Source organism: Marmota flaviventris, chromosome X (genome assembly GCF_047511675.1).
Source record: "Marmota flaviventris isolate mMarFla1 chromosome X, mMarFla1.hap1, whole genome shotgun sequence".
NCBI classification, from domain to species: Eukaryota; Metazoa; Chordata; class Mammalia; order Rodentia; family Sciuridae; genus Marmota; species Marmota flaviventris.
Window position 1 is genome coordinate 103,472,075 of NC_092518.1, and position 11,659 is coordinate 103,483,733.

At 34.6% G+C, this 11,659-nt stretch overlaps 1 non-coding gene across 1 annotated transcript; it reads right to left on the bottom strand.

Moving 5' to 3' along the window:
• Window positions 1-3,890: 3,890 nt before the first annotated feature.
• Trnaa-ugc (transfer RNA alanine (anticodon UGC)) lies at window positions 3,891-3,963 on the bottom strand. The gene has a single exon. It is a non-coding gene; the product is annotated as a tRNA-Ala (tRNA).
• Window positions 3,964-11,659: the final 7,696 nt, after the last annotated feature.

An 11,659-nucleotide genomic window follows, 5' to 3' on the forward strand; every position in this document is an offset into this window, starting at 1 on the left:
TCCTGTGTGAAGGGACATCCATCTTCTCCTACCTGGGCATTGGCATTTCCTGTTTCTTAGACCTTTGGACTCCAGCTTTCAGATGGCAAATTTTGGGAATTCTCAGCCTGCATAGTCATGTGAGCCAATTTCATAGTCATTGTCTCAATAGATAGATAAGTAGATAAAGTCAAATATATGATTTTCAAAAATTGTTTCCCATCCTGTGGGACATAAGTGTTTTTTTTTAACTGATGGTAGGTATCCTTTCAATTATAACAGTTTTTAAATTTGAGGAAATGCAAATTATGTATTTTTTCTTCTGTCACTTGAATTTTTTGGTGTCATATCTAAAAATCCATTGCTTAATTCAAGGACCCAAATATTTATGCCTATGTTCTCTTCTAATAATTTTATAGTTTTTTAAAAATTCTTATACTTATGTCTTTGTTCCATTTTGAGTTAATTTGGGTGGGGATCTAACTTCATTCTTTTGATGTAGATATCCATTTGTTGAAAACACCATTCTTGCCACACACACACTGAATGGTCTTGGCATACTTGTCAAAATCAGTTGATTGTAAATGTGAATTTAATTTCTGGTTTCCCAAATATATTCCATTGAACTATATATCTTTGCTTATATATCTGGTCTTATATTTGTTTTTATAGTAATCAAGTGTATAGGAATATAGTCTTGATTATTGTTTCTTTCTGGTAAATTTTGAAATTGGTGAAGTGTGAGGACTCCACCTTTGTTCTTTCTTAAGATTGTTTTTTTTTTAAGAGAGAGAGAGGGAGAGAGAGAATTTAATATTTATTTTTTAGTTTTCAGTGGACACAACATCTTTATTTTATTTTTATGTGGTGCTGAGGATCGGACCCAGCGCCCCGCGCATGCCAGGCGAGCGCACTACCGTTTGAGCCACATCCCCAGCCCCTCAAGATTGTTTTGATAATTCTGGGTCCCTTGAATTTCCATATGAATTTTAGGATTGGCATGCCATTTTTTTTTTACTGTGGGCACCAGAGATTGAACTCAAGGATACTCAACCACTGAGGCACATCCCCAGCCCTATTTTGTATTTTATTTAGAGACAGGGTCTCACTGAGTTGCTTAGCCCCTCACCATTGCTGAGGCTGGCTTTGAACACATGATCCTCCTGCCTGAGCTGCTGGGATTATAGGCCAGTCTGGCATGTCAATTACTGAGACAAGGGCAGCTGCGATTTTGACAGGGTTTGCACTGAATCTATAGATCTGTTTGGGGAGTATTGCCATCTTAGTGATTTGTTTTCCAGTACATGAACATGGGATTACTTTCCATTTATTTAGGTCTTTATTTTCTTTCAATAATGTTATATGGTTGTCAGTGTACAAGTATTGCAATCCTTTTGTTAAATTTATTCCTAAATACTTAACTCTTTTTCAATACTATTATTAATGCAATTATTTTCTTAATTTCATTTTCAGAGGGTTCATTGCAAGTGCATAGGGATACAGTTGATTTCTGCCTATTTATTTTTTATCCTCTGACTATGCTGACCTCAATTATTAGATATAATAGTTGCTTTGTGGTTTCTATAGTATTTTCTACATCCAAGATCATGCTACTCATGGGAAGGGGAATGAGAGAGAGAGAGGAGAGCAAGAAGGAGAAGAAGGCAAGGTAGACATAATTAAGGCATGTTACATGCATGTATTTACAGTGAAATCCATTAATTGGTACAATTAATATGTTTAATATTTGTAATAATAGGAAGAAAGATATAAAAGTTTTAAAACAAAACAAAAAGATCATGCCACCCATAAAAGAGATAGTTTTGGGGTTTTTTTTTTAGTTGTAGTTGGACACAGTATCTTTATTTAATTTATGTGGTGCTAAGGATCAAACCCAGGGCCTTGCATGTGCTAGGCAAGTGCTCTACTGCTGAGCCACAACCCCAGCCCCTAAAAGAGATAGTTTTACTTCTTTCATTCCAATATGTATATCTTTTATTTATTTTTCTTGCCTAATTACCCTGGCAAGGACATCCTGAATAGAAGTGATTAGAGTGGTCATCCTTGTCTTGTTCTTGATATTAAGGAGAAAGTTTGCAGTCTTTCACCATTAAATATGATGCTAAGTATGAGTTTTTTGTAGATGCCCTTTATCAGGTTAAGGGTTTATTGAGTGTATTTATCTCGAAATAATGTTGAGATTTGTCAAATGCTTGTTTTTCATCTAGTCACATGATCATGTTATTTTTCCTTTATTCTGTTTATATGTTGTATTATACTGATTGGGTTTTGTATCTGAATCAACTTTGCATTTCCTGTGATAAATACCATTCAATGATGGGTTATAAACATTTTTATATATTATTGCTTTTGTTTGCTAGTATTTTGTTGGGTATTTTGGTGAACAAATTAAAATGCATATTGGTCTCTAGTTCTATTTTCATGACTTCTTTTATTTTAGTATCAGGGTAATAGTGGTCTCATAGAACAAATTTGGAAGTGTTTTTTCATCTTATAATTTTTCAAAGTGTTTGTAAAAAATTGGTATCCAGCCAAATGCAATTTCTTCTCAGCAGCTTATGGAATGTTCTCCAAAATAGAGCATATTTTAGGCCACTCTTAGCAAATACAAAAAATACAAAACATTGATATAATTCTTTGTATCTTATCTGATCATAATGGAATGAAATTAAAGATCAACAACAAAAATACCTACAGAAACTACATAAACACACAGATTGAACAATATACATTTTAAATTTTTTTTATTTGTTCTTTTTAGTTATACCTGACAATAGAATGTATTCTAATATATCATACATACAGGAGTATAACTTCCCATTTTTGTGGTTGTACGTGATGTGGAGTTACACTGGTCGTGTATTCATATATGAACATAGGAAAGTTATATCTGATTCATTCTACTGTCTTTCCTATTCCCATTCCCCCTTTGTTCCCTTCATTCCTCTTTGTATAATCCAGTGAACTTCTATTCTTCCCTCCCCTCAGCTTATTATGAGTTAGCATCTGTATATCAGGGAGAACATTTGGCCTTTATTTTTGGGGGTTTGGCTTATTTCACTTAATATGAAAGTATCCATTTCCATTCATTTACTGGCAAATGCCATGATTTCTTTCTTCTTTATGGCTGGGTAATATTTCATTGTATATGTGTACCACATTTTCTTAATCCATTCATCTGTTGAAGGGCATCTAGGTTGGTTGGATAGCTTAGCTATTTGTATTGAGCTGCTATAAACATTGATGTGTCCATGTCCCTATAGTATGCTAGTTTGAAGTCTTTTGGGTATATGCCAACGAGTGGGATAACTGGGTACAATGGTGGTTTCATTCCAGATTTTCTGAGGAATCTCCATACTGCTTTCCAGAGTGGTTGCACTAATTTGCAGTCCCACCAGCAACGTATGAGTGTACCCTTTCCCCTACATCCCCGCCAACATTTATTGTTACTTGTATTCTTAATAATCGCCATTCTGAATGGAGTGAGATGAAATCTCAATGTAGTTTTGATTTACATTTCTCTAATTGCTAGAGATGTTGAACATTTTCTCATATTTGTTGATTAATTGTATATCATCTTTTGAGAAGTGTCTGTTCATTTTCTGTTGATTTGTTGATTTGTTTTTTTTTTTTTTTGGTGTTAAGTTTTTTGAGTTTGCTATATATCCTAGAGATTAGTGCTCTATCTGATGTGCATGTGGTAAAAATTTGCTCCCATTCTGTAGGCTCTTTCTTCACTTCACTGATTGTTTCTTTTGCTGAGAAGAAGCTTTTCAGTTTGAAACCATCCTATTTATTGATTCTTGATTTTATTCCTTGCTCTATAGAAGATCCAACATGATGGAGATTTGGTCCTACTTTTTCTTCTTTTTTTATTATTATCTTTTTTGGGGGGATGCTGGGGATTGAACCCAGGGCCTTGTGCATGCAAGGCAAGCACTCTACCAACTGAGCTATATCCCTAGCCCCTACTTTTTCTTCTATTAGGTGCAGGGTCTCTGATCTAATTCCTAGGTCCTTGATCAACTTTGAGTTGAGTTTTGTGCAGGTGAGAGATAGGGGTCTAATTTCATTTTGCTACATATGGATTTCCAGTTTTGCCAGCACCATTTGTTGAAGAGGCTATCTTTTCTCCAATGTATGTTTTATTGTGCTTTTGAACAATACACTTTTGAATGATGAACAGGTGATAGAAGAAATCAGGGAAGTAATCTAAAAATTCCTCCAATTAAACAAGAATAGTGATACAACATACCAGAACCTCTGAGACACTATGAAGGCATTTCTATGAGGAAGGTTTATAGCTCTGAGTACTTACGTAAAAAAAATCAAATAAACAACCTAATGATACATCTCATGGTCCTTGAAAAACAAGAACAAACCAATTCCAAAATAAGTAGAAGAAAATAATTAAGATCAAAGCCAAAGTCAATGAAATTGATAATAAAAAAACAATACAAAGGATAAATGAAATGGAAAGTAGGTTCTTTGAAAAGACAAACAAGATTGATAAGCCCTTAGCCAAACTAATAAAAAAGAGGGATAAGACCCAAATTAATAAAATTAGAGATGAAAAAGGAGAAATCAACATAGACATGATAGAAATCCAGAGGATCATTAGGGATTATTTTAAAAACTTTTACTCCAATAAATTGGAAAACCTAGAACAAATCAATATATTTCTAGACACATTTGACCTGCCAAAATTGAATCAAAAGGGTGCAGCAAACCTAAGACAGACCAATAACAGGCAATGAGATAGAAGCAGTAATAAAAAGTCTTCCAGTTGGGACTGGGCTTGTGGCTCAGTGGTAGAGCACTTGCCTAGCATGTGTGAGGCACTGGATTCAATTCTCAGCACCACATAAAACAAATAAAGGTCCATTGACAACTAAAAATATTTAAAAAGGTCTTCCAGTTAACCAAATTATATTTTTACATTGTATACATGTATGAATGTGTAACAAAAACTTACATCATTATATACAACTATAAGATACCAATAAAAAATGTGGAGGAAAAAAGAAAAAAAAAGATTTCCAACAAAGAAAAATCCAAATTATACCATGAAATAGAAAGGGATGGAACATTTCAACATGCATTCTATGAAGCCAGCATAACTCTCATACCAAAATAGATAAGGACATATCAAGGAAAGAAAATTATAAACCAATATCTCTGATGAACTTAGATGCAAAAATTCTTAATAAAATATGAGCAAACCATATTTAACAACATATAACATATTAAGAAGATTGTACATCATGACCATGTTAGTTTTATTCCAGGTATGCAGGGATGATTTAGCAAATGCAAATCAATAAATGGAATTCACCACATAAATGAAATTAAAGGTAAAAATCACAGTCATCTCAATAGGTATAGAGAAAGCTTTTGACAAAATTCGGCACTAATTCATGATAAAAATGCTGTAAAATTCAGGGATAGAAGGACCCTACTTCAACATCATAAAGGCTATTGATGAACCACCCAAACCCAACCTCATAGTAAATTGGGAAAAAACTGAAAGCATTTCCTTTAATTTCTGTGGCAAGGCAAGGATGTCCACTCTCACCACTCCTATTCAGTATAGTAGTATAAATTTTACTCAGAGCAATTAGGCAAGAGAAGGAAATAAAAAGGATAAAAAGAGGAAAGGAAAAAGTTAATTTTCACTGTTTGCAGATGATATGATCCTATACTTAGAAGATTCAAAAAACTCCACCAGAAGACTGCTAGAGTTAATAAACAAATTCAGCAATGTAGCAGGTTAAAAGATCAACATACAAAAGTCAGTAGCTTTCCTATACAACAATAATGAATTTTCTAAGAAAGAAATCAAGAAAACAATCCTACTCACTATAGCCTTTAAAAAAATCATAGGAATATACCTGACCAAGGAAGTGGAAGACCTCTACAGTGAAAACTATAGAACACTGAATAAAGTAATAGAAGAAGACACAAGAAAATAGAAAGACCTCTCATGTATATGGATAGTTAGAATTAATATTGTTAAAATGGCCATACTGCCAAATCAATATACAGATTCAATGCAATCCCCATCAGAATACCAATGACATTCTCTACAGAACTGGAAAAAATAGTTCTAAAATAAATTTGGAAGAATAAAAGACCCACAATATTCAAAACAATTCTAAGCCCTCCAAGAAAGCAATACAGAAGACATCACAATGCCTGACTTCAAATTATACTACAGAGCTATAGTAATAAAAACTGCTTAGTAGTGGCATAAAAATAGACACACAGACTAATAGTACAAAATAGAAGACACAGAGACAAACCTACACAGATACAGTCATTTGATCCTTGACAAAGATGCCAAAAATTCATTAGAGAAAAGATAGCCTTTTTAAGAAATGATGCTGGGAAAGCTGGTTATCATATATAGAAAAGTGAAACTATATCCTCATCTCTCACCCTGCACAAAAGTCAACTCAAAATGGATCAAAAACAGGGCTCAGGTTGTAGCTCAGTGGTAGAGCGCTTGCTTCGCATGTGTGAGGCCCTGGGTTCAATCCTCAGCACCACATAAAAATAAATAAATAAAAATAAAGATATTGTGTCCATCTAAAAAAATGGATCAAAGACCTAGGAATTAGACCAGAAATGATGCGACTCCCAGAAGAATTTCACCTAAGGTTAACATAAGGTTAACACTCCAACATATAGGCACAGGCAACAACTTTCTTAATAGGACACCTAAAGCTCAGGAAATAATTCCAAGAATTAATAGATGAAATGGCATCAAATTACAAAGCTTCTGCACAGCAAAGGAAACAATTAAGCATGTGAAGAAAGAACCTAAAGAATGGGAGAAAATATTTTCTAGCTACTCCACTGAAAGAGAATTAATATCCAGGGTATATAAAGAACTCAACTATCATTTTTCTTCTTTTGAGCTTGTATCCAATATTTGACATATTGGATATTGTTTGCCTAATTTTATAGATTTTTCTGGTCCTTCTATCTCTGAATTTCCTTTTTATTCCTACTGTTATTTCTTACCTACTATTCACTCCTATATTCTTTCCAATTTTGCTTTCATTTGAACTCTTCTCTCTCTCTTTTGTCTTGCTATCTTAACCCAGAGATTTTAGATTGCTTTTCTCTGATCTTGTTAAAAAATGATGATAGCTTTTGTCTGATCTTTTTATTGTGATCACTGCATGATTTTTTAAAAAAATTAATGGTAAAATGTTAAAAGACAATTTGTGCTGTAGAAAAAAAAAAAGAACTCAAAAGCTAACACACACACACAAAAAAAAATCCCACAAATAATCCAATTAATAAATGGGCAATTAATAAATGTACATACCAAACAGACACTTCTCAAAAGAAAAAAATACAACAAATTCATGAAAAGAATCTTCAACATCATTAGCAATTAAGGAAGTGCAAATCAGAACTACACTGAGATTTCATCTCACTCCAGTTAGAATGGCAGCTATCAAGAAGACAAACAATAATAAATGCTAGAGAGGATGTGGAGAAAAAACTGTTGGTGGGATTGTAAATTATTACAACCACTATAGAAATCAATATGGAGGTTCCTCGAAAGACTAGGAATATAACCACCATATGACCCAGTTATACCACTCCTGGGTATTTATCCTAAAGAATTAATGTCTGTATACTACAGTGATATGTGCATATACATGTTTATAGCAGCACGGTACATAATAGCTGAATTATGGAACAAGTCCAGATGTTTGTCAGTGGATAAATGGATAAAGAAAATGTGGACTATGTATACAATGGAGTTCTATGCAGCTATAAAGAAAAATGAAATTATGTCATTTACAGGAAGTGAATGGAATTTGAAAACAAATGGAAAATAAGCCAAACTCAGAAAGTCAAGGCTGTATGTTTTCTCTCATATGTTGAGGCTGGAGAGGATAAAGAAAAAGAAAGGTAGGGGTGGATCTCATGAAAATGGAAGGGAGATTAGTAGAATAGAGGAAAGGAACTGGGGGAGGGAGGAGGGAAGGGAAAGGGGAAATACTGGGGAATGATATCACTGTTTGCTTTGGGTTTAGTTTGCTCTTTTTACTCTTGCTTTTTCTTTATTTATTTTCTTGCAATACTTAGGATTAAACTCAGGGCCAGTTTAGCACTGAACCAAAACCCCAATGCTTTTTATGTTGAGGCAGGGTCTCAACAAATTGTCCAGACTAGTCTTCAAGCTTTAATCCTTCTGCTTCAGCTTCTCCTTGGCATTACAGACAGGCATGTGCCACCATGCCCGGCTCCAGTTTTTTAAGGTTTAAGTTTGGGTAATTTATTTGAGATTGTTCTTCATTTTAATGTAGGCATTTATAACCATAAACTTCCTTATAAGCAGTGCTTTGGCTGCATCTCATAAGTTTAGTTTGTCATGGTTGGTTTGTTTTTTAAATTCACCTCAAACTATTGTCCAATTTTCCTTCTGATTTCTTCTCTGATCCATTAGTTATTTAGGAGTTTGTGGTTTGATTTGCACATACTTGTGAATACGGAAAAGATCTTTCTGTTAATGATTTCTAATTTCATTCTAGAATATACGTTGTATGATTTTAGCCTCCTTAAATATATTGAGACTTGATATATGGCCTCGCACATGTTATATTTTGGAGAATGCTTCATTTGTATTTGAGAAGGACATGTATTTTGCTCTTGTGGGGTTGAAATGTTCTATAGATGTCTGTTATTTCTAGATGATTTATGTTTTTGTTCAAGCCTTCTCTTTCCTTGTTGATGTACTAATTGTTTTATCTGTTTTTAGAGGAAAGGAACTGGGTGAGGTCTTCAACTATTATTGCTGAATTGTCTTTGCAGTTCTGACAGTTTTTGCTTCTTATGTATTAAGGGGTTTGTTTTTAGGTGTGTATATGTTTGTAATTATTATACATTCCTGAATTATTGAAAGTTTTATAATCATAAAATGTCCTTTGTATCTAGTAACAATTTTTGTATTAAAGTATATCCTATCTATCTGATGGTATGCCCACTCCAAATCCCTTTTGGCTATCGTTTGCATGGCATAACTTTCTCCATATTTCAACATAATTGTGTCTTTGAACATAAATCATGTCTCTTGTAAATGGATCATATTTTTAATTTATTCTTTTATCTCTATCTTTCAATAATGGTGCTTAATCTATTTATTTAAATTTAAGTAATTAGCAAAAGGTAGAATTTATGTCTGCTGGGTTTTTTGATTTGTATGTTTGGATTTTTTCTTTTTTCTTTTTTGTACTGGGAATTGAACTCAGGGCTACTTGATCACTGAACTATATTCCCAGCCCCATTTTATTTTTTATTTTGAGTCAGGATCTCAGTAAGTTGGTTAGGCCTCACTAATTTGCTCAGGCTGGCCTTGAAGTTGCAGTCCTCCTGCCTCAGCCTCCTGTGCCATTAAAATTACAGGTATGCACTACCACACCAGGCTTATCTCTGCTGTTTTGTTAGTTGTTTTCTATGTTGTATCCTTTTTGTTCCCCAACTTCTTCATTACTGCTTCACTTTTTGTTAAATGGATAGATTCTGGTCTACCATTTTAATTACTTTGTTATTTATTTTGCTATATTTTGAGTTATTTTTTAGTGGCTTCCCTGAGAATTACAATTAACATATTAACTTACAAAAATCTGTTTGAAATTAATACCTACCAGTTTCATTTCAATATTATATAAGAACATTGTTCCAAGTACAGTTCAATTCCTCTCTCCTCCTTTGTTCTATTGTTGTCATAAAATTACATCTTTACACATTGTATGTATATCAACACAGATTTGTCATTATTGCTTTATGCTATTGTATTTTTATTTATTTTTTAAGTGCTGATAATTGATTTATTAAAATAGTTGATTTAGGCATCTGCAATGGTCTCTTCAACCCCTACTCCTGGCTCAATGCTGATGGAAGTAAGTTGCTTAATAATCTAGGACTGTGCAAGTTGCTCTCGGGAAGTGCATTTGTCTTTAAATCAGAAACAACAACAACAAAAAGGAATGTGGTATGAGACCTAAAATCAATATTATGTACTCCGTTGACATGGTGAAATTGGCCTAACTGCAATTCCCTTTCCTCTCTACTTCCCTAGATAGATAATGTCCTTTAACAAAACAATTATTCTTATGAGGACCAGGCACAGCTCCTGCTTATCCCTGAGTAGTAACAAAGATTCTCTCACTGACTGAACTCTACTTAGGGTTTCCAGAACTTACTTTCAACTAAGCTGATGTTTTGATTTCCATGTTCTTCTTCAATTAACAAGAATCCTGCTAAGTCATCTTGGCCAGAACCTCCCACCCTCATATCCCTTATATCAGATCACTCTTCATATCTAATAGGGTTCCTCATTTGCCACCTTCCCCATATCCTGTCTTCAGCAAGAATTTTGCTAGGGCAGTTTAGCCAGAATTTCCCCTTACCCCTGCTGTTTCCCCTTACCCCTGCTGTTACTGCTGTTTAGTAATTTTTTTTAATATTTATTTTTTAGTTTTTGGCGGACACAACATCTTTGTTTGTATGTGGTGCTGAGGATCGAAACCGGGCCACACGCATGCCAGGCGAGCACACTACCGCTTGAGCCACATCCCTAGCTCCATTTAGTAATTTTTTAATCCACTAACCCTCATCCTGATCCTTAGCTACAAATTCCCATTTTCCCATGTTGTAGTCATAGTTAAGCCCAATCTCATTTCTACACGGCAAGACCTCATTGCAGTAGCTCATACAACTATCATGATGGTCCTGAGTAAAGTCTGCCTTAGCATCTAACCATTTGTTACCTGAATCCAACCAATAGTGGTACTAGTGTTCTCTGGTCATTGTGTCTAGCGTGGTTTCTATTACTGGCTGTTTGGGCCAGGATGGCCTGGGAACAGCCCTTCGTAAGATTCATGGGAAAGGAGACCACCACCCTGAGGATAATTAAGTATGGCACCCTAATAGTTGTAAAGTAGTCATGGTTGTGCTGGCAAGAAGCAACTTTGCTTCTCTCCCAGAATGCTGCTTCCCTTGCTGCTTTTATGTGTGCTCTCTTGACTCCCCAAAGTATTGACTCTGAAAGATATTGAGGTATATATTTATGGTGGCTCATGGCCTACACACTGATCATTTTTAAAAATGGAAATGAGAATTTTGTATTCAATTGTTCTCCCAATACTTAACTCCTAGCCAATGTGCTAGGATTTGCCTCCCACTACTCTTACCAACACACCAAAGGGCTGATCTTGTAACAACAGGGATTGATGGATTCATCAAGGCCAAAGATAAAATTATTTTACAAGATATGGGCCTTGACCCTGGGAAGTTGCCCATGCCCTAGAGGAAGCAGGTACATGTGAGGCAGTCTGCAGGGTCCCATACCCCTGAGAAACTAAAAACAAAGACTTCACAAAATAGAAATCTAAATTAGTATGAGGGAATTTTAGAGAGAAAAGAGGAAACAGGAAGGCCATGTGGAAAAAAAGAGTAGGGCCATGGTAGAATTGTGGGCCTAAAGCTTTTCTGCTGTATCACTCTATTAATTATGCTTCCATTGCAACAAAAGGAACTCAGTCTTCAGGGTTACAGGGAAAAAGTTAAATTGAAACAGAGGTATACAATTTGACACAATTGGAAATCCAAATTTTACTAAAGTAATTTACACAGC